Consider the following 22808-nt stretch of genomic DNA (forward strand, 5'->3'; position numbering starts at 1 on the left):
TCTTATCCTTTCAGAAAACAGATTGTAAGCAGGTGGTAGTGACGCACTTGGGAGGCAGAGCTAGGCCAGCCTGGTCTACAGAGTGAGTTTCAGGACAGGCTCGAAAGCTACGCAGAGAAATCCTGTCTCGGAAAAGAAAAAGAAAATCACTGGGGACAGAGAGCTCAGTTCTCATATGTAAAGCTTTTCCTCCAATGGGAAGAACAGGTCTCCTCTATAAAGTGGTATTAGGTTACTGCCCTTCTCTGGCTGCTGTGAGATTTGAATGAATGAACATACGTACAGAGTATTTTGAAGAGTGCCAAGCTTAGAGATATGTTACTCCAGGAGAACAGTGGGTACTGCTAAGAATTTGTTGGATGAGTGAATTTAATGGGGGGGCTGAAATTTAGCAAAGTCAAGCAGCTTGTCCAAGATCACAAGGAAGTGACCTTGATGCACAGCAGTGACAAGAAAGTCTGCCACTACTCTCCCACCTTTGAGACAGGGTCTCTTGTAGCCCAGGCTGCCCTTGAGCTCACACTCCTCCTGCTTCTGGCTTCTGAGTGCTGGGATTACAGATGGGGCCTTGTCAGCCTTTGGACTCATCTCTACAGAGACCTCAGTAGTTCATGGCAGTCTAAGACTTAAAACGCTGGCCTCTGCATCATCATTGCCTGTGTGAGGGATGGGCCTGGAACTCCCTGCCATGCCAATCTCTCTGGAGACCTTGTATGATGCTCAGTAACTTAGATTTCTGCCCTGGACTCCTAACTCGTCAGATGCCCTGTGAGTTGACCTTGCCACTGTGGTCTCTGTGAAGCCTCAAGCAATGGCAGTCCTGTCTGTTGAGTAGTGTACAGAGTATAAACATCTTAGATGACACCCCAGCCCAAGTTGGTGATTCAGCAATGGAAAGGTGCAGTTAACAGATTGAGTCAGAATGAGGCTGAAGGTGGTGCTGGAGAAGCCAGAGGACAACTTTGTGGATTTGGTTCTCTCCTTCTACCTTTACATGGTTTCTGAGGATCAAACTCAGGTTATCTGTCTTGTGCGGCAAGTGCCTTTATCTTTTGAACCATCTTAAGAGTTGTCAATTTTTAATTAACTAAAATTCATTTCCTCCTTTTTTACTGAGCTAATTTGAAAAACCTCTTTTAAGTCTCAGGGGTGTTAGATTATCAGGTGTCCAAGACTGTGGGCATATCTTGGTCTGTACTAGGGAAGTTCTGTCTGCCACATCTGCCCACCTGTTCAGTCACAGCTACCCACTCTTGCCTTGTAGACATGCTATTTTGGGGTAACTATCTGTAGATTGGGACCTATGGTATCAACCTCTCAAGATCTGGCTTACTGCTGGGAGAAGTTAATCTGGACTGGAGAGAAATAATCTGGTTTCTGGAGAAAGACACTGTACTGATTTGTATGAGAATGGCCTGCATAAGCTCATATGTTTGGATACTTTGTCCCCAGTTGGTTGAACTGTTTGGAAAAGATTAGAAAGTGTGGCCTTGGTGGAGGAGGTGTGCCACTGGTGGGTGGGCTTTGAGGTTTCAAAAGCTCACTCCATTCCCAGTTAGCACTCATCACTCTTTCTCTCCCTTTGCTCCTACTTGCTGAATAAGGATGTAGCCACTCAGTTACTACTTCAGCACCATGCCTGTCTGCCTGCTGCCATGCTCCCCACCATGATGGTCATGGACTCCAACCCTCTGGAACTGTAAGCCCCAGTAAACTCTTTCTACTATAAGTTGCCTTGATCATGGTGTCTCTTCACAGCAATGGAAAAGTAACTAAGAGATATTAACCCATCATAAAGGCAATACCCCCGAATCCAATTTCCTCCTATGAGACCCTACCTCTTAAGTCCCAACCACCTTTCTGTGCCATCCTATTGGAGACCAAGCTCCAGCACATGGATATTTGGGGGTGGGGGACACATCTAAATCATAGCATGTAGAGAATGTCATATGAACTTGGATTTCCTTTGCTGTCAATAGGAGATCATAAATCAGTAAAATATGTTGTGGCTAATTTAAAAACAAACAAATTTTAAGGTTTCCATTATTTTAAAAAATGTATAGGTGGACCCCTGGTTTTCAATTTACAAAGAAAGGGAACACTCCCCAGGAAGGTGAATTACCATGCTGACTTTTGCTTGTGAAGGGTTGTGCAGTGATATGGTTGCTCTGGATCCAGACGTTCATCAGGCAGTTACCCATCAATCGCCTCAAGGACTGCATTTTCTTTCTTCCTTTTTTATTTATCTTCTTGCCCATTATTTTTGCATTTTAGGGAACAAAATATTAGGATTTAAAAAGGCTTAGAAGATAATTCTTGAAAACCCATATACCTACCAAACATATCAAATAATGAACCATTTATTCCATCTGAAGTTGATCCATTCTCCACCTTCCAATCTTTCTCTGTGGCTTGTTTCTGTAAATGTGTTTGTGGTTGTACAGTATATGTATAAATCTCCAGGTGTGATAAAGTTCCTTTTGCATATGTTTCAAAGTTTATATATTGATTTTTTTGTTTGTCCTTTGGAAATTTGTCTTTTTAACTCAGCGTTTGAGCTCTTCCATATTTAATACACTTTCTTTTATATAGTTGTTATTTTTTGAGGTCCTTGCTACATCATCTAGTATGGCCTCAAACTTTCAACCTCCCTACCTCCATCTCTAGAGTGCTAGAATTATAAGCATATGCCTCCATGCTTACATTCTGACATGTGAAGATTCCAGAGTACACTTCTTTAGATGAACATGAAGTTGTTCCCATCTTTGTCTTTTACAAAAGCACTTCAGTGTGCTTCCTTCTACATCTGTTCTGTGCATATTGGAGAGAATTTTTTAAGATTTTATTTTTATTTTTTATGTGTGTGCTTGCCTCCATGTATGTATATGTATCATGTACATACTTGATGCCTCAGGAGAGGGCATTAAATCTCCTGGAACTGTTGTGACAGATAACTGTGAGCCACCATATCAGTGCTAGGAATTGAATCCTGGTCCTCAGTAAGAACAACAAGTGCTCTTAACTGCTGAGCCACCATTTCAGTCCCCTGAAAGGCTTTCTAAAAGGCAGTTTTAGTTGAATTGTTGGTTTATAATTATCCAAAAATCATCTGTATAAGTAGATGGCATCAGATATTCTTTAAGTAGTGGTAGTAATCTACAGCCTCCTTGATGACATTTTTTCTTTCAATGCTAGGATGGAGCCCAGAGCCTCACACTCTCCAAGTGAGTTACAGCACTCAGTCTTAGCATTCCACAGCAACACTGTATGAGATGAGTCTTTGCTTTTGATCATCGCCAACACTTGCAGTTGCCCAACAAATGTTTGCTAACATTATATTTAAACTCACATTTTCCTAAAGAATAACAAAGGTGAACACCTTTGCATATTTTTTAAAAAGATCTTATTTCCAGACTGTCCCATGATTAGTTTTGAGACTGGATCATTTTGTGAGGAGATGGGAATGTCTGTGAAATGAGATCACCCAGAGAAGTAATCCGGTGGGGTGGGGTGGGAGAGGTAACAGGGTGGGGATGGAGGCATCTGTTACAGAAGCTTCAGGAGAAGCCCCACAGGTTCCTCTCCCCTCTTAGGCGTGACACCTAGTCTACCAGGCGACCACTTTGTTCTGGCTCTCCATGGAGGCCTCTACTCGGGACTTTCTTTCTACAGCACCTCTCCCTCTGCGTTTGCGCCTGGGCTTTCTCTCTAGATGGGCTGCGATTTGCCACAGGAACACCAGAGATACAGGGAGCCACAGACAGGCCCTTGTGGGCAGTGCTGACAGTGGTGTAGGAAAAGAAGACCGCCGACCCTTTGGAGCTTCTGGCATTCCTTCCTAATCTCAGCTTGAGCAATGTACTAGGTCTTCTTGATCCTCATATGCACGTGGGCAATAGAGAGAGCAGCTGAGCAACCAAGGATACACGCTGTAGAGGCTAGGAGGCCTGGAGAATCCAGGAAGTGAATGTTATGGCAGAGGCCAAACAGGGATGACTTGGTCTGAGTGGCCACAGATTTCCTGGAAATCCTGATAATCAGGTCAGACCAACATGAATCCCACCTCCACCACTGTCCTTTCTGAGAATGTTAGAAACCTGGAAGGAGGGTGTTGCTAGGACTTCTGACTCCAGAGGGGGAAAGGTTATCAGGAGACGTCCATTTTCTTCTTCCTTTTACCCACCCTGTGCCGGAACTCCAAATACCAAAGAAGGGGACCATAGGAAAATTTTAGAGTGGGAATGTCTAAAACTACCACATGTGGACAGCCAGCGGTAAGTTGGGCCTGAACCAGACTCCAGGCATGGGGCTGTCATAGCTGCCAAACATGGGTCAGACAGAGCATGTGAGGACGTGAAATGAGAGGGCTTGACTTGCACAGATCCAACCACACTCAGGTTTAATGCTTTTCCAACTCGAGATAGCTCTCCCAGCCATGTTTTCGCTGGTGCTCATTGAGATGCCACGGTAGCACCATGGTCGGCTTCTCTCTGCCCCAGCCTCTACAAGACCTGAGTTTCAGTTTCTGTTTAGGTCTCATTTTCTGTTTTAGTTTTGGTTTCTGATGAGGCAGGTGAGGGAGATGTTGCATACCAGGCATCATTCAGCACTCACAGCTCCAGCCAATCAGAGGCATACTAGTATAGCTGCTGCTCGCTTGGCCAATCATGTTTAGGATGACCTAATCCCTCCTGGTTGTCTATAAAAGGAGCCTGTGAGCTTCTCTGGGGGTGGTTGTCATTTTGTTGTGTGAAGGAATTCTCTTGAGAAATAAATGCTTTTGCCTTTGCATAAGTGAGTGATGGTCTTTTGTGGGGTGATCTGCAGATCCTAACATTTGGGGGCTCATCCAGGATTTTTCCCCCGAGACCCACGGCATATTGAGTGTTTAAGGAACCTGGCTGTTAAGTGAGAGCTCTCTGTCTATGTTCATCTCTGTTACGTGTGACTTTGTAAGGCTTGAGCTGATCCTGGAGGCCCGGGTGAGCCGGGTGGACATGTTAGTGGCACCCGTGCCAGGTGGGTTAGTTACGTCTCAGACCCACCCAAGCAGGACTGGGTCCCACTGGAAATTGAGGTGAGACAGAGCAGGTTACTCCTGCCAGATAGGGCTTGCTTACAGAAAGAGAGCCATTGTCCTGATTTGGGTTCTTTTTTGGTGTGCCATACTGGTACATTGTGTGGTGTGTTATGTTGTCCTTCTATGTTTTTGTCTTATGACCACTTTTATTCTCCTAGAAGAAATGGGGCAGACAACCTCAACCCCTTTGAGCCTTTTGTCGAACCACTATAAGGACTTTCAGATTCAAGCCACCGACCTGGGACTTGTTGCCTGGAAAGAAGGCTCTCTATCTTTGCAGGAATGAATGGCCAACACTCAATGTAGGATGGCCTGAGGAAGGGACATGCGATCTCCCCACTATCTACTGGGTGAAGAAGGACATAGTCTATGAGTCACTGGGGCACCTGGATCAGGTTCCTTTTATCACTACCTGGCAAATGTTGGTAGAGAAGCCCCCTAAATGGCTAAAACCTTTTCTGCCACCACCCCAGGCGGTAGTTGCAGTAGTGACAGAAAAGAAATGGAAACTGGATGGGGAATTCCAACTCTCGGCTCCTCTTTACCCTGTCTTACACCTTCAGGAGGAGACCTGGAGGAGGAAATTTTCTTAACACTACCCCCTATCAACCTGAGGGCTGGTAGGGGATGGTGGGGAGTCCCAGGAGGAGTCAGGAGTCCTCCTTACATGTGCACCCATTTGTGGAGGGAGAAGCTGCCAGTAGAGGCTGATTCAGGCAGCAGCTGGTCCACTGGCCCTTTGGAACTAGCGACTTCTTCAATTGGAAGTTGCAGAACTCGAAGTTCTCTGAGAAGCCTACCAAAGTAATTGACTTGTTAGAGTCTGTTCTCTTTACCCATCATCTAACTTGGGATGACTGTTACCAGTCACTTCAGGCCCTCTTCACCATGGAGGAAAGGGAATGAATCCTGGCTGAGGCCTGGAAATTGGTCCTGGGCTCCAACAGGAGATCCACCATAAACCTGGAACTCATCAATGCCAGCTTTCCTTTGATCCGACCTGAATGGGACTTCAGTACTGAGGAAGTTAGTGAGAAGTTGAAGGTCTACCACCAAACTCTAATGGGGGGTGGGTCTCTAGGCAGTTGCAAGGTGGCCCACAAATTTATCCAAAGTAAGTCAGGTATGTCAGGGGCAATAGGAGTCACCAGGGGCCTTTCTAGAGAGACCCATGGAGGCTTATTGGACCTATATGCCCTTGGACCCAGAGGCACCACAAAACTGATTTGTGGTTAGCCTGGCATTTGTCAATGAGTTGGCTCCAGACATCTGCCATGAGTTACAGAGGCTGGAGGGATTCAAGGGTAATAGACTAGCAGAACTCATAGCTGTGTCTGAGAAAGTATACAACAATAGGGAGACTCCTGAAGGTAGGCAGACTCAGGGGCTGGCTAAGACCCTGCTAGCAGCTTCAGCCAACCCCAAAGCAAAAAGACAGGATCTAAGGAGACTGGCATTTGGGGGTTCAGCATGTAGGGGGAGGGAGGTGAAGCAGAGACTGGACAATAGGCCTCATCTACAAAAAGACCAATGCGCCTACTGCAAAAAACAAACAAACAAAAAACTGGAATACTGGAAGAATGAATGCTCTGAATGATGGGGCTTGGGGACCAAGGTACTAGAGCTGGGAGAGCTGAGTGATTGAAGGAGATGGGGCTCGGCACCCCTCCTCAAGCCTTGGGTAACCCTAAAAGTGGAAGGGAGACCCATTGACTTCCTGGTGGACACAGCAGCATAAAACTCCATCCTAAAACAACCTCAGGGCCAAACATCACAAAAGAAATCATGGGTAAAAGGAGCCACAGGAATGAGCCATTATTCATGGACTACCCAAAGATTGGTGGATACAGGGAAGGTATGGGTAACCCACTCTTTCATGGTCATTCCTAAATACTCATACCCCTTGCTGTGGAAGGACCTGCTGACCAAAATGGAGATCCACATCCACTTTGACCAGGTTGGGATCATGGTGACTGACAAAAAAGGGGAACCCCTCTATGTTCTCACTATGGCCCTCATAGATGAGTACAAGCTGTTCAGAGATCTCCCAGAGTGGAAAAGAGATGGAGGGGCAAGGAGCTTGCTACAACAATCCAGGAAATTCTCCAAGCCTGGGCAGAGATTGGATAGTGTCAGGACTAGCCAAACACTGGCCCCTGTGGTGGTACAACTGAAGGCCAGTGCTATACCATTTCACATCAGACAATACCCAATGCCCAGAGACACTAAGCAAGGGATTGCCCCCAGCATTAGATGCCTGAGATGCTAGGAATCCTTGTCTGGCACATCCATACCTGATGGAAACAGCAAAAGTCATAAGGCCAGCACAGCTGCTTGACAAAGATCCAGCAAAGCTGAGGCACATGATAGCTGCCATGCCGCCTTTGGTTTTCATCTCTACCTGTTGCATACTTGGGATACTTTTTTTTGGGGGGGGTTGAGACAGGGTTTCTCTGTGTAGGGATACTTTTAATATTTGTACAATTTGGGGACATTGGATTGATGGAAAATTTCTTATGAATCATTTATGTCTTCTCCCAGGAGTACTGCTTCTACACTTCCATAAGAAAGTCCTGATTATACTATCCCTCCTGCTTTTAGGGAGATATCCTTATCCACTTGAAGGTCTTCCTTATGCTTTGGAGAGTGTGACACCCATAAAGAAGCCAGAGGTCTCTTTATGAGGTTATGATATATTCTTTAAACATCTGTCCCTCAGGAACAAGATACTCAAACAAAGTAAACTTTAAAAGGTCAACAAGATTTGGTGGGCTAGAGGAGTTGGCCACAGATCAGATTGCAAGCCTCTTCCCACTATACACTCAGACAATTACATGGCATATACAGCAACAAAGTTAGATTAGCTGAGGTTACCTCTGAGCTACACAGAGACTTATATTGATGAGTAAAGACTGGAGTGGATAGATGATAAAAGAATGAGGTGTCAGGGCCTCCTTTTCTGAGAAAAGTTAGCACATGCACATTCACTGTAATATCATATGACCAAAGAACAACAGAATGCCAGGATTATACTTATAAACAAATTCTATACAGATATAAAATAGAAACATTGTGTTATGTCAGAATTTGGATAATAACTGAGCAACTTTGGCCTGAAGATATTTCTTGGGCACTCTGACCATTAAGAGTTAATAATACAATGATTGGGACATGGCAATATGCCCTGGCTGGCTTGAAGGTTTTGTTTTGGTCTAGTGTCCTTGTAGCCACAAAAGCTACTGGCCTGAGAACAGACTGTCATGTGCTTCTACATTCTTAAAATTTAGGTTATAGGATTAATGAGTAAAAATGATAACTCTGTTTATCAATGATGTCAAAACTTGAGGGAAAATGATTGGAAATAATAGCTCTGTTCTGTCATAATTTATTAATGATGACTAAAAGATGAGCAAGAAGAAGTGAAATATATTTCCAAATATAAAAATAATATGATCTATGTTTTGGAACGACATGAATCTATCACTGCTTACTAAATTCTGTATAAAGAAGCACTCTGGCTGCTAGTCAGTCAGGCTGAAAGATTCTCACCACCACCATGGCCTGGCTACTGGCCTTCCCCCAACAACTTTTTACATCCTCTGCTGGGACCCATCCACTGCTAGAAATAGCTCCTGGCACTTGTCCCCTGCCAGTCACATGGAATACACCCCTGCTGCCAGTCAAAAAGCCCAAATCTACTGACTATAGGCCTATGCAGGACCTCAGAGAAGTAAACAAGGGGGTAGAGGACATTTATTCCACTGTGCTCAACCCATATACCCTTCTTAGTACCCTGCCACCCGAACAGGTTGTCTATACAGTGCTAGACCTCAAGGATGCCTTCTTCAGCTTGGCCTTGGCACCAGCCAGTCAGCTCTTTGCCATTGAATGGTCAGACACAGACAATGGGTTCAACAGACAACTGACCCTAACAAGGCTTCCCCAAGGATTCAAAAATACTTCCACTGTCTTTGATGAAGCCCTACACAAGGATTCGGGTGGGTACAGATGTGTCTACCCAAATGTCAGTCTGTTACAGTATGTGGATGACTTGCTGATTGCCACAGACTCTCTAGAGGTCTGTGAGACTGCTACTGAGGGATTGCTTAAAATTTTGGGGACTCTGGGGTACTGTATGTCTCTGAGGTAACCTACCTGAGGTACATACTCAAGGGGGGTAGAAAATGGCCGTCGAAGGCAAGAAAAGAGACCATTCTAAGAATCCTCTGGCCCACAACTGTTGGGAGATGAAGGAGTTCTTGGGGTCAGCTGGATTCTGTAGGCTTTGGATACTTGGGTTTGCTGAATTGGCTAGACCATTACATGAAGTACCCTGGGGAGGGACTCCTTTAGAACTGACTGAGCAAATGGAAGGCCTTCAACAAAATCAAAACAGTCTTGCTAGAGGCTCCATTATTGGCCTTGCCAGACATCACAAAGCTATTTCACCTAAAAATGGATGAAAAGAAAGGAGTAGCCACAGGAGTCATAACCAAGACTCTTGGGCTCTGGAAGAGGCTAGTGGCCTATTTGTCAAAGAAGCTAGATCTGATGGCAATGGGATGGCCCCCATGGCTCCACATAATAGTGGCCATGGCCTTGCTGGCCAAGGACTCGGACAAACTGACTTTTTTTTTCAAAGATTTATTTATCTATTATGTATACAGTGAGTGTTCAGCCTGTAGGCCAGAAGACGGCACCAGATCTCACTGTAGATGGTTGTGAGCTGTCATGTGGTTGCTGGGAATTGAACTCAGGACCTCTGGAAGAACAGCCAGTGCTCTTAACCTCTGAGCCATCTCTCCAGCCCCACAAACTGACTCTTGACCAGGCCCTTACAGTAACTCTACCACATGCTATAGAGGGGATCCTCAAACATCCATATGATAGATGGCTGACCAACACCAGGCTGACTCACTAGCAGGCTTTGCTTTGGAATCTCCCTTGAGTCCAATTTACCTCTAGTAGTACTTTCAACCCAGCCACCCTGCTCCCAGACCTAGATGGCCCTCAACATGACTGCCAGGAAATCCTGAGCCACCTTTCTTATTAGGCTCAGAAGATGGACCTGCCTTCATCTCTCGTGTAACCCAAAAGCTAGTTAAGGTTATAGGAAGAAATTGAAAGCTTCCTTGTGTCTATCACTCTCAGAGTTCAGGCCAGATAGAAAGAATAAATTGGACTCTAAAGGAGACCTTAACTAAATTAACCCTTGAGATTGGCAGTGACAGGGTATCTCTCTTTCCTTTCACTCTTTTCCAGGTTCGCACTTCTCCTTACACCCTGAACTTAATCTCGTTCAAGATAATATACACCAGACCCCCACCCTTATTACCCAACCTTAAGGCAGAATTTTTAGCTGAATTTGATGACCAACAGTTTATTTCCTCCCTATGAGTCTTATTCCATATGCAGAAACAGCTTTGGCCCCATTATGTACAGTCTATGAGAAGGCACCTCTGCCTGCTTCTCATGGGTTCTAGCCAGGAGACTTGGTGATCATCAAAAGACTACATGATAGACAACTAGAAAAGCAACAAAATGAGTGATGATATGAGTTGCTCTTTAAGTAGTCACCCTGGCTAACAACTCTGATATCTGTTTTGGTCAGTCCCTTGGTCCTTCTGATGCTGGCCTTAACTTGTGGACCCTGAATAATCAATACTCTGGTCAAGTTTGTCAAAAAATGGAACTCCATAGTGCAGCTGCTGGTTCTAAGACAGCAGTACAAAACACTAGATCAGGACCTGGTAGGCCCTGACACAGAGACAACTCTAGGATTTGAGTTGAACCTCTACTCAAGGAGGGAATGAGAGGCTACTGTAGCACCATGGTGGACTTCTCCCAGCTCCAGCCTCTACAAAACCTGAGTTTCAGTTTCTGTTTTGGTCTCCATTTCTGTTTCAGATTCGGTTTCTGGTAAGGCAGGTGAGGGAGATATTGCATGCCAGGCATGATTTAGTACTTACAGCCCCAGCCAATCAGAAGCATATTAGCTGCTTGCTTAGCCAATCATGTTTAGGATGACCCAATCCCCTCTAGCTGTCTATAAAAGGAAACTATGAGCTTCTCTGGGGGTTGTTGCCATCTTGTTGCATGGATGACCTCTGCATGAAAGAATTCTTCTCTTGAGAAATAAATGCTCTTGCCTTTGCATACATGAGTGGTAGTGTTTTGTGGGTTGATCTGCGGACCCTAACACTCATTATTCCTGTGTTTTCTAGACTTTAGGTCCTGTACCTCTGCTGAGTAATGAAACCCACTGGACAGATAAGGAATACATGGCATGAAGAAACAGTAGAGAAAAGGTCCCCAGCCCTGGCCACTGAGGGGCTTTGATTTCAGTGTCAGTTTAGGTGTGGTTTAAATGCGTTCAGCTTCAAAAGGAGATGATGTTACCACAGTCAGCATAAACACTTAAAAAATGATTTGCTTATTTTTATTTTAACTGTACTAATGTTTTTTGCTTGTATTTATGTATGTGCACAGAGTGTTTGCCTGATACCCATGGGGGTCAGAAGAGGACATCAGATCCCCTGGAACTGGAGTTACAGATGGTTGTGAGCCATGTAGGTGTTGGGAATAGAAACCTGGTCTTTTGGAACAGCAGCCAGTGCTCTTAACTACTGAGCCATATCTCCAGCCCCTCAGCATGAATACTTTCCAGGCATTCCTGGAACTGGAGACTCAGTAATCCCTTGGCTCTTATGAAACCCATATACTTAATGATGATTTGCACAATGTTACCCACAATGTTTAATGCTTTTGTGCATGTGTTGTCTTGATGCACTATACAATGAAATTTCATTAAATGTGCATTTAGGGCAGCAATTGTATCATCTATTAACTTTTAAAGTCTTTTATCTCCTCTTGTCAGACATTATCAGTAACTACATCAGAGATGTTGGCAATGGACAAAGAAAATTACTTTAACATAGTTTTTACTACTTCATATAAATCTCTGTTCAAGTGCCTCTTAATGACACTAAAGAACCCATTGATTCAGTGACTTTATTATATTCGCCATCAATGCCTTTTATTAGAGACAAGTTGAGCCATCCTTATTTGTAGCATCGGCACTGTCATCGGTCATCACAGCACACATTTTAAAATTTAAAATTGGTTGCTGTACCCAAAAACTTCTTTAATACCTGTTTCAGTTTCCTTACTTTGCCTGGTTGTCAGCCAGGGAAACAAACTGAGTTGTAAAAATAGTTTCCTTTCCCAGGGCATATTGCATTGGTTACGCTCTCCACAGATTGCTTAGTAAATTCACCATCACTAACATGCTTTGATTTTTTTTGCCCTCAAATACACTAACACATAACTAGTTTTAAAAATTTTTTTAAAATGTAACTTTCAAATTTTTGTTGTTGAAAAGATAGACTCTTTTGCTTTTCTGCTATTTTGTCCACATAACACAATCCTTGAGACACACTGAGTTAGGTGGAATGTTTTTACTTTTCATGCCCCAAGTGTAAGTCTTTGAGAACTGGCACAAATTCATCACAAATTAAGCAGAGTATCTTATGATTTGCCACAGCAATAAAGTAGCCAGTCTCTCACTTTCTGTGGAACAATATCTTTCACCTGCAATTTCTCTCATTTGGGGTTCCGTTTTCTTTTTGAGAGATTGTAGGAGCCATGTTGGCGAGTCAGGAGTTAGTTTTCTGGAGACAGTAGGGACAAAGGGCTTGAGATATAACTATACACAGCTTCTAGAGACATGAGAACAAAGAGAGCATTGTTTATTAACAGTCAGCAAGATGTTAGCCAAAGAGACCAGCAACTCCAGCAAGGATGGAGACTAACAAAGCTGGCAAAGGTCAGAGGCCTGCAGGTGAGCCAGGACAGCAGCCAAGAGAACAGGTTAGAGGTGGACAGAGGGCTTTAATGTGTGACGCCCCCAACTGGGTAAATGGTATGAAAGCAGTGTATCATCATCTTGTCGGCTAGGCCAGAGGGGCATACACAGAGTGGGCCCCTCAAGCAATTCCAACAGAAATTGTCTCAGTCTTTGTGTAGTTTCTACCATAAGCCTCTAAATAGCCCTGGGTAAGCAACTCTGTGGTTTTTTCCCTCCTTAAGTCCCCCACCCCCCTATTCTCAGGAATTCCTCTCACTTTCTCAGGAGTCTGCTCTGCTCACTCCTCCTCTCCCTGCATCTTTACTCCTCATCGACATAAGATAAGAATTTGAGAGCTATCATCTCTGCTTAACCTTTGGTGATCACAGATCATCCAGTACCGTTGTCCCTAGGTAAAGCCCATCTGGGTTGAGAGAGGCCCCTTCAGTGTCAGAGATATGAATCTGCTGGGGTGGAAAAAATAATAATTGATGGGCTAGTAGGATTGCTTACCAGGTAGAGGGACTTCATGCCAAGCTCATGACCTGAGTTTGATCCTGAGTTTCCATGTAGTGGAAGGAAAGAACCGAATTCTGAAAGTTGACTCTGACATGCTCACCATGGCTTGCCTACATTTGTACACACACACACACACACACACACACACACACACACACACACACACATTCTCGCATGTGCACATATACACACATTATACAAAATAACAGGCAAAGGTCTTTATTTATTTGGTCAGGACAAATCTCTCCCACTCACGTCCCCCAAGTGAGCACACAGAAGCTTATGTTAATTATAACTGCTTGGCCATTAGCTCAGGCTTATTACTGACTAGCTCTTACACTTAAATTAACCCATAATTCTTATCTGTGTTTAGCCATGTGGCTTGATACCTTTTCTCAGTCTGCCTTGTCATCTTGCTTTCTCTGTGTCCTGACTCAGCCTTCCTCTTCCCAGAATTCTTGTCTGCTCATCCCATCTATACTTTCTGCCTGGCTACTGTCCAATCAGCATTTTATTAAACCAATGTACAAGGGCATTATCCCACAGCATTTCCCCTTTTCTGTCTAATCAAAAAGGAAGGTTTTAACTTTAACATAGTAAAATTATATACAACAAAACAGTTATCAAGCAAGAATTATAGTTACAGTATCTAGTCTATTTATATTTGGCAAATTTAAAGAAATAGTCTATCTATCCTATATTTGTGAGTCTAAGGTTTCATGTCTAACTTATTTCTTATCATAACCTAAGAAAATTATAACTATCTAGTATTCAACTACATCAAAGACCCCAGAAGGCATTATCCCACAGCATTTCCCCTTTTCTGTCTAATCAAAAAGGAAGGTTTTAACTTTAACATAGTAGAATTATATACAACAAAACAGTTATCAAGCTGTTTTGTTGTATATAATTTTACTATGTAATATAATATAATATAATATAATATAATATAATATAATATAATATAATATAATATAATATAATATAACCTAAGTAAACAGGAAGTGCTTTGTAAGCAACTTCCAAAAACCTGGAAATGACAGAGACAGCTACCTGCCTGGATAGTCATCCAAAGTTCCTCTGTATTGTTGGGGCATCCATGTTCAGCCAATAGTTCTAGAGTCTTTTAGTCACTTCTTCCTGTGTCCTGTAGAATATTTGGCAGTTTCCTCTGCGAAGCAAGAACCTGAAGGACCATCTTGCCTTGCAAAGTTCAGTGGTCACCTTCCTATGAGTCCTACATGTCTGTTTTATACAACATTTTGTCAAGCAGTCCAGGCAAGAACAGTTTCTTGCCCAAATGGCTTAATTCTCTATGAAGAAGATAAACTTCACCACAACTTATTTATTTATATATTGGTTTTCTGAGACAGGGTTTCTCTATATAACAGTCCTAGTTGTCCTGGAACTCTCTCTGTAGACCAGGCTGGCCTCAAACTCATGAGATCCACCTGCCTCTGAGTGCTGAGATTAAAAGCATGCACCACCACTGCCTGACTATATTTTTATTATGCAAATTAATTGGTAGGAAGATGAAAAGCAGGGCCTGGGTCCCTGTACATATTAGCAGTTGCTGCAGTAAGAAGTGGAGAACCAATTGTAGAGCATGGTGGGTGACATTCCAGTTGTGTCCAAGGTATGGTAATACCTTAATCAAATAAGAATTCTTACCTGTCTTCTAGATAACATGAAATGCCTACCATTCATAATCACTGTGACTTGTTGGTATTTTGGCTCTTTTTTTTGTGTGTGTGGGGTGGGTTTCCTCCACCCAGCTCCCAAATAAATCACACACGGAGGCTTATACTTAATTATAAATGACAGGCCTTAGCTTGGCTTAGTTTCTAGCCAGCTTTCCTTAACTTGACTTATCCCATCTACCTTTTGCCTCTGGGCTTTTCTCATTCTCTTACTTCTGTAAATCTTACTCTCACTCTGTAGCTTGCTGTGTAGCTCCAAGGTGACTGGCCCCTGGAGTCCTCCTTCTCTGACTCCTAGCTCCTCTCACTCCTCCATCTCTGTTTTCTCCTCCCAGATTTCTCCTTCTGTTTATTCTCTCTGCCTGCCAGCCCTGCCTATCCTTTCTCCTGCCTTGCTATTGGCCATTCAGTTCTTTATTAGACCATCAGGTATTTTAGACAGGTACAGTAACAGAGCTTCACAGAATTAAAAAATGTAACATAAACAAAATTATCACACCTTAAAATAATATTCTACAACAGTGACTCATTTGCCAAGTCATCCCATAGAAAGGGTAGCTGATATTACTATTTCTAACACTGAACCATCAGAATCTATGGAAGGGGAACTCTCCTCTAGAAGTCAGGGTGCCTGACACATGTTATCTCATAGTGTCTCCAGCATGCTGTGAGGCTGGTATGACTGTCACCACATTATAGGCAAGGAGGAGGAATGGCACAGACATTTGGTAACTTATCTGGGGTCCTACAACCAGAAGCTGAACTCTGAGCTGGGATTTGAATTCAGGGCTCTTTAATTTTACCCAGCTATTCTCAGTCTTTCAAGATGCTTGAGGTGGGTTCACCCAGTGAGCTAATAGCCTGGGGTAGCTAAGCATCTCTCTCAGTAGCTGCCTTCTTCCTCCTACCTGAGGCACCCATGCATCACTTCATCTCCCTCTCAAGTTACATATCCATCGTGACTTCCCTTCCCGTGGTGGGATCATTCTTTCTCACTACCATCAGTGTTTAGTGGCTGATCTGTTTGTTGGCTGTTCCAGATGATGGGATAGGCTGCATCTCTGGGGGATTTTTGCAGTGGATTTTCTTGCTCCCTGAGGCCCCAGAGGGCAGTGCCAGATCTGAGAGCTATTGGGACAGAGTTATGCCTGGCTTCCCTCCTGGTCCTGGCCTCCAGCTTTGCAGAACAGGCCTCTTGGGATGGTTAGGAGGTTTTTGTCCACAAGCCGTCCCTGGGAACCTGTGCATCTCTCTTCAGGGAAATTTCCCTCTGGCTTGGGCTTTGCCTCTTTAGTGAAGCTTTGTTTAAAATGTGCTCCGGGGTAAGGGTAGAGCCTTGGTGTGCTGCATGTGTTAGGTAGTTTTTATGTTGCTGACCATACTCCAGGCTAGGCAGCCCTGTTTTCTCCTTGTCTGTGGGGACACTATCAAGAGAGGCTAAGGAGCCTAGCCTAGGACCTGAGGAATACAACACTCGGAGCCAAAGCCGAGTTTTTCTACTTAGTTAGCTTTGGACTTGAGTACTAAATGGACAGGACAGTGGAAGCCATATTAAGTATTTAGAACTTCCAAAGACTTCATGTTGCCCGTTAGAGGCTTCCATTACCACTGGAAGGGCTGGAAGAGATGGAATGTGGTTATCAGTGACCAGTGGCCAGAATGAACTGAAGTGACTCGTGGATGGACAGACACCAGTGGCAAAGCCACGTTTCACACGTTCAGGTTGCTATGAGGGAGTAAGGGCTTCTCCACGACCCTTCTTCACCTTTCAGAGTCCCCATCAGCTCCTCTCCTTGTCAGGCTCTGACCTGGAGCCAGACTGGCAAGGGCCATAGGGATTTGAGTTTCTACCTTGCTTGTATCACAGTGAAAGGGAAGCCATTGGGGCCCAAGGGATGCACAGTGGGGGCCTAGTCCATGGCAGGGCAATGGGGAGGTTAAGCAAGGGAAGACAGCCTACATACTGCATGGGGTCCAGGACATGTATTCACCCTCTACCAGACCCTCCATCTTGCATGACCTCAGGGAGAAGGATGCTCTCCCACTACATTTCTCTGCATGCATATGGTCCGGACCTCTGTTCTTTTTTTTTTTTTTAAAGGTCAATGGCAACCAAGAGAGCAGGATGGTGGCAAACCCAGGTAGCACACTAGTCAATCCTTGGCTGTACAGAGCCTCAGTCTTTTTTTTTTTTTTTTTTTTTTGGTTTTTCGAGACAGGGAACTTGCTTTGGAGACCAGACTGGCCTCGAACTCACAGAGATCCACCTGGCTCTGCCTCCCGAGTGCTGGGACTAAAGGTGTGCGCCACCACCGCCCGGCCTAGCCTCAGTCTTATGCCAATAATCCGAGAGGACCTGCTCCCCAGACATCTTCAGCAAGGCCATGAAAAGCTTGTCTACCACTTTGCACAAGTTTGAGGATGTGGTACAGGCATGGAGCTGGGCCCAGGCTGACTCCCAACCACCCCCAACTTCTATTTTTTTAGTTAACACATTTTGGGGGCAGGTTTTGTTTTATAAATAATCTGATTGAAAGTAAAATAATTCCTGTACACCCTGTCCCACCTTGATCTTTTTGTTTCTCCTATTCTCAGCATCTTGCTGTAAAATGAACATTTGTAAAAATTAGATAACCAATATCAGTATGTTCTTAAGTCCATTGGTTATATTAGGGCTCACACACATAGATTTTGGCTGAGGTACAACGACATGTACCCAGCATTTTGGCATCATAGTGAATCATTCCATTGTCCTAAAAATCCTGTGTTTGACCTTTTCATCTCTCTCTTCTTTCCCTCAGGTCCTTGTCAATCAACGACAGGTTTTCTCTTCCCCACTAGTTCAGCCTTTTCCAGAATGCCACAGTTGCTGATGATCCACTGGGCTACTGGGCAAATAAGAATGAGGACAGCTTTTCAGCACTCTCTTGCTCCTGGGAGCATGAGTCTAAGAGGTCAGTGTCCCTTGACATGGTCTCCTGCTGAGCACTGTCATGTATAGCTGCTTACAATTGTCCTAAGTTTCATTCAAATGGATGTGAACACCTGCATTTGACAACCGAGAAGGCTGACATCCCAGGTATATTATGGTCAGAATTCATGTGCTTGATACGGCCATAGCATCAAGCTGTCCATGGCAGCACACCTTCTCTTGGAACTACCGTTCTTCCCTGACTTATCATCATCAAATATTACCATGCCAGATTTGTTAGTGGTCATCGGGCTTATGGTTGTGAGTGAACAATGCAAGAAGGGGTTGGGACATGGTGGGTTTATAATCAAATAGAGGAGACAGTGTTGACAACAGGCCATTGTACTGTGGTGTATGTTTACCACTGGATGGGGCACAAAGCCTGTAGGAACAGGTGGGGCATTCAGCCTCCATTTGGGGACGGCAGAGGAAGTTGTGGGGAGGGCCCAGGATAGTTTCTTGAAGGATAAATTGGGAATCAACCAGCTTGAGGTTATGTCAGAAATCAACAAAAATAAAACGTTTCCTAAGTGAACGGAGTTCAGAAAGGCTGAGACCCAGGGTGTGGAATAGGGTTTGATGGTTTGAATGAGAATGTCCTGCATAGCTTGGGCATTTGAACACATGGTTCCCATTTGGTGGTGCTACTTGGCGAGGTCCAGGAGGTGTGGCCTGGCTGGACGAAGTATGCCACTGGGGGTGGGTTTTGAAGTTTCAAGACCTCATATTGTACCCCATTCTCTCTCTTTGTCTCCTGCTTTTGGCTCAAGATGCAAGCTCTCAACTTCTGCACCACAGCTCTGCCATCATGGACTCTTACCCTCTGGAACACTATGCTTAAATAAATTTGATCCTCTATAACTTTCTCTGATTATGCTGTTTTATAACAGTAATAGAAAAGCACATAGAAGCTCTGATAAGGATACCCAGCAAGAAAGGAGGGACCCATTGTTCCTCACAGTCTGAATGCAAATTATGTTTATGTGAAGTTCAGTCTTGGGAGGATGAAGCAAAGATTTTCATCACTTCTCAGCCAAGCCAGGAACAGGAGGAGAGATCCTCCCCAAGGCCTGGGGTTGGCACCTGTGCCTGGTGGTTGAGGTTGACTTCATGGTAAGGGTTAATCTTGGTTGTTAGCATCACTGGATCTGCAGTCAGTTAAAAGACTAGTCTCTAGGCATACCTCTGAGGCTTTTTTTTTTTTTTTTTTTTTTTTTTTTTGGTTAGGTTAATCTATGTGAAAAGACCCACTCTTCCAGTGGTGGCCCAGATGTAAGGTCTGAGGGAAAAGCTTTTTGCTTTTTTATTGCTTGCCTTCGAGTCTCCTTGGTGAGTTCATTTACCCTGTTTGTGAACTCATTTACCCTGTTGTTGCTGCTGCCCAACTTGATATCACCCTCTGCTGACACCAGGACATAGCTCTTCCAGACTTCTGATGTGGACCCCAAACCAGTGGTTCTCCAGGGACCAGCTAGGCCGTCAGTGCTGGACTGTGCCTGCGGACACATTGAGCATCACTGGCCAAGCAGCTATGGGGTTCTCAGCCTGTCCAGTGTGAAGAGAGCCACAAATCCCCCTGTACTACACACCCATTCTGCTGGTTCTGTCCCTCAGAAAGCCCTGGCCAACACACCAAGGTTCTAAAATAAACAGTACCTAAATCTGTGACACTTGTATCTTAATTTTGAAAAATATTCATTTCTTTCTATTAGAAAATGCTCTGTTTTTTTTTTTTGATGTTTAATTCACCTTTGTAGTTTTAAATCTTCAAAAGTAAAGACTAAATCTCTGAAAAATCAGCTCAACTACAAGAAGGGGGGGGCATTAACCAACTAACAACCCACCCTGCCATTTGGCACTCAGAAGCAGCGAGCATTCCTCTGCCCCCTCCTCACTGCTTGGGACAATCCTTAGTCTGCCAGGTTCTCCACACACAGAATTGGCATTATTCTTGTGCTTCTATTGCCCCAAGTCCCAGGAGTGCTGGGAATCTCCGAGGGATCGGCCTATTTGCCTTTTAATTTCTTCTGGTGATTGTGAAAATTCTGATTGTTATAACTCAAGTATTTAACAAAAGATCTTAGAAATGAAAACTAAGATTCTAATTAAACTAAATACATTCAGAGGCATCAGAATCAAGGTGGCTTTTAATCTGTTCTTGACCCTCCTGTGTCCCCCTCCCTCCTGAGAAAGCAAACCTAAGGGAGAGCTCTGCTTGGTCAGCAGGACCTGGACATTCTCAAGGAGAGCTACTTGAGGGCGCTCTGTGACTGTAGTAATGTGTCTGTATTGAGTTAACACCCCTCTTTCCTGGCCCCTTTATTATTGGCCTTGATAGATACTCTTCGCTTATATTTGCTCCTGTTTTCTGCTGGGCAGACTTTTTACCAGTGTGATAGAGCATTTGACCCCAACAACTTTAGAGAGGAACTGTTTGTTTTGGGTCACAGTTCAGAGGTTTCAGTCTGTTGTTGCAGGAAGGACACAGTGGAGCAGAGCAGCCCACATCACAACAGCCAGGAAGCAGAGGAAGCGAGAATCAAGGAAGGGCCTTTGGTGAGACAGAGCCTTCAAGGACCCATCCTCGGTGACACTCTTCCTTTCGCACCCCCCAACTGTCTACTCAGACTCCATCAATCTATCTATTAGATCAAAAAACTTAAGATTCAATCACTTTCCAGAAGCCCATCATCTGGCAGCCAGACCTCCCACGTGAGCCTGGAAAGGGGATTTTATGTATTCAAGCTGTAGCACTTAAATAATGGATTGAGAAATACTTTGAGGAATGAAGATGGCCAGTCTGTTGGTGCCATGGCCTAGGGGTAGGGGAGCCTAGAGATGTGATATTGAGCAGATGATCAAGCCACTTCCCCTCCTCTACTTCAGTGGACCAAGGACACCAAACTAGATGTTTACCTTAGAGCCCTTCTACAGGGAAATGTTCATTGATCTCCCAGCAGCCTCTTGGCTGTTGGCTGTTAGAGGTCACATTGATGTGTGCCTTAAGAAGGGCCAGTCATAGGTAAATTCAGCTTGGAGCCCAGGGTCTGTGAGATTGCAGTGGCATTGAAGCTGCTGGTCTTAAGCAACCCTGGGTAAATTGTCCTATGTGTATGAAATACTGAGAGCTGATACTGATGGAATACTTGCCAGGAGAGGAACTCTTCTGAGTCCTTTCCATGTTATAACATATGGCATGCCCACCGTAATATTGACCTTTTAAATCTGTACAGCTCCTCGGGCTTTAGTGTATTTTTAGAGCTGTTTAACCCTCCCAATTCCAGGAAATGTATTATGACTCCAATTTTATCAGGGGGGACCTGGAGACTCTGAGGGAACACACAATTAGCTAAAGATGAGGCAGCAGCGATTCCTGTAGCGGGTAAGGGGCTCGGTAAAGGACTCCAGAGTCTCCATGGTTTCACCCACTGTTCTACAGCCAATGGGCTTTATCTTGCACCTCTTCAGAGCCTGACAGAACAGGAAGTCTTTGTCAAGCCTCAAACCAAGTCTGTGGTCAAGCTCATAGTCCTACTGGGCTCTGTCCCTGCAGGTTTCCAACCTTGTCCCATGAGTTACTTGGACACAGCTCAGCACACCAGCCTTGTACTGCTTGGTGGGGACCTGGCTGAGGTGAGCTAGAGTCTGTTGATTGGTGCTATAAAACACTACTAATACTCCTCTCTGTTCTGCTTTTCATTTTTAGATCATGTTCTTGTTCTTAAGACTTCAAATCCTAGCACTTGGGAGGCAGAGGCAGGTGGATCTCATTGAGTTTGAGACCAGCCTGGTCTACAAATCAGGTTCCAGGACAGCCAGAGCTACACAGAGAAACCTTGTCTCGAAAAACAAAACAAAACAAAACAGACCTCTTTTCTCTGCCCACTACACTTGGCTGTATGGTGTGCTTTGATCCTGCAAGGAGGAGGTCTTTTGCTCCTCTCCTTGGCATGTTATAAAAGCCCCTTTTCAATAAAGGATGAAGCTGTTGGGTATTGATCCAGGCCCTCCTCGAGCTATCTTGTATTTCTGTCTTTCTTCTTGTGGACTAGGTCTCTCTTTCTACCTAATATTTCTTATCCCTCTCTCCTCCTCCTAAGAACTCTAGAAAAGGTGGGAAAGGTAGTAGCTGGACTGCCATGGACTCCCACAAAACCCCAATGACTTTATTTTCTATTGTGACTTTTTCAACTGCTGCCAAAGTGAAAATGGTTTAAATGATGGCACACAACACAAACATTTTTAAAATGAGTAAGACATTTGTTTTGAGTTACATTTTGCCTTTTTTTTTTTTTTGGTAAGGATGTATGTTGCATGTTTCACCATTATTAAGTAATGTTGAAGATTTTGGTGTAGTTTGCCGTTGAACTACATCCTGGGCCCTCAGTGTTTTGAGACAGGGTCTCTTCATGTATCTCACGCTGGCCTCTAACTCTGGATCCTCCCCTTCCCCTCTTCTCCTCTTCCTCCGGAGTGCAGAGATCTTAGGGACAGGCCACTGTGAGCTGGCTATTCCATCTCTGGGAGACCTGGCTGTCAGAGATGACAGCATTTAGAACCAGGAGTAAGCTGCAGTAAGTTGCTAAATAAACCATGTCTGAATGGAGGGACCTGCATCCTGGGGTCCTCTGTGCCTGTCCACCTTCCTTTTATGGATGCAACTGTAAATACAAAGTGTGCAAAGAGCACTAT

At 44.3% G+C, this 22808-nt stretch overlaps 1 protein-coding gene across 7 annotated transcripts in view; it reads left to right on the top strand.

The window, feature by feature from the left end:
* Nucleotides 1-22808, top strand: part of Abcc12 (ATP binding cassette subfamily C member 12) — a 993341-nt gene that overhangs the window by 6994 nt on the left and 963539 nt on the right. For 5 of the 7 annotated variants that reach the window (XR_013051183.1, XM_076571780.1, XM_076571779.1 and 2 more), the window contains exons 2-3: nucleotides 1605-1699; nucleotides 17947-18099. The gene's annotated coding sequence lies outside the window, so the exon portion shown is untranslated. The remainder of the gene's footprint in view (nucleotides 1-1604; nucleotides 1700-17946; nucleotides 18100-22808) is intronic. The other 2 variants (XM_076571782.1, XM_076571784.1) reach the window with 2 other exon arrangements.

Source organism: Peromyscus maniculatus, chromosome 5 (genome assembly GCF_049852395.1).
Source record: "Peromyscus maniculatus bairdii isolate BWxNUB_F1_BW_parent chromosome 5, HU_Pman_BW_mat_3.1, whole genome shotgun sequence".
NCBI classification, from domain to species: domain Eukaryota; kingdom Metazoa; phylum Chordata; class Mammalia; order Rodentia; family Cricetidae; genus Peromyscus; species Peromyscus maniculatus.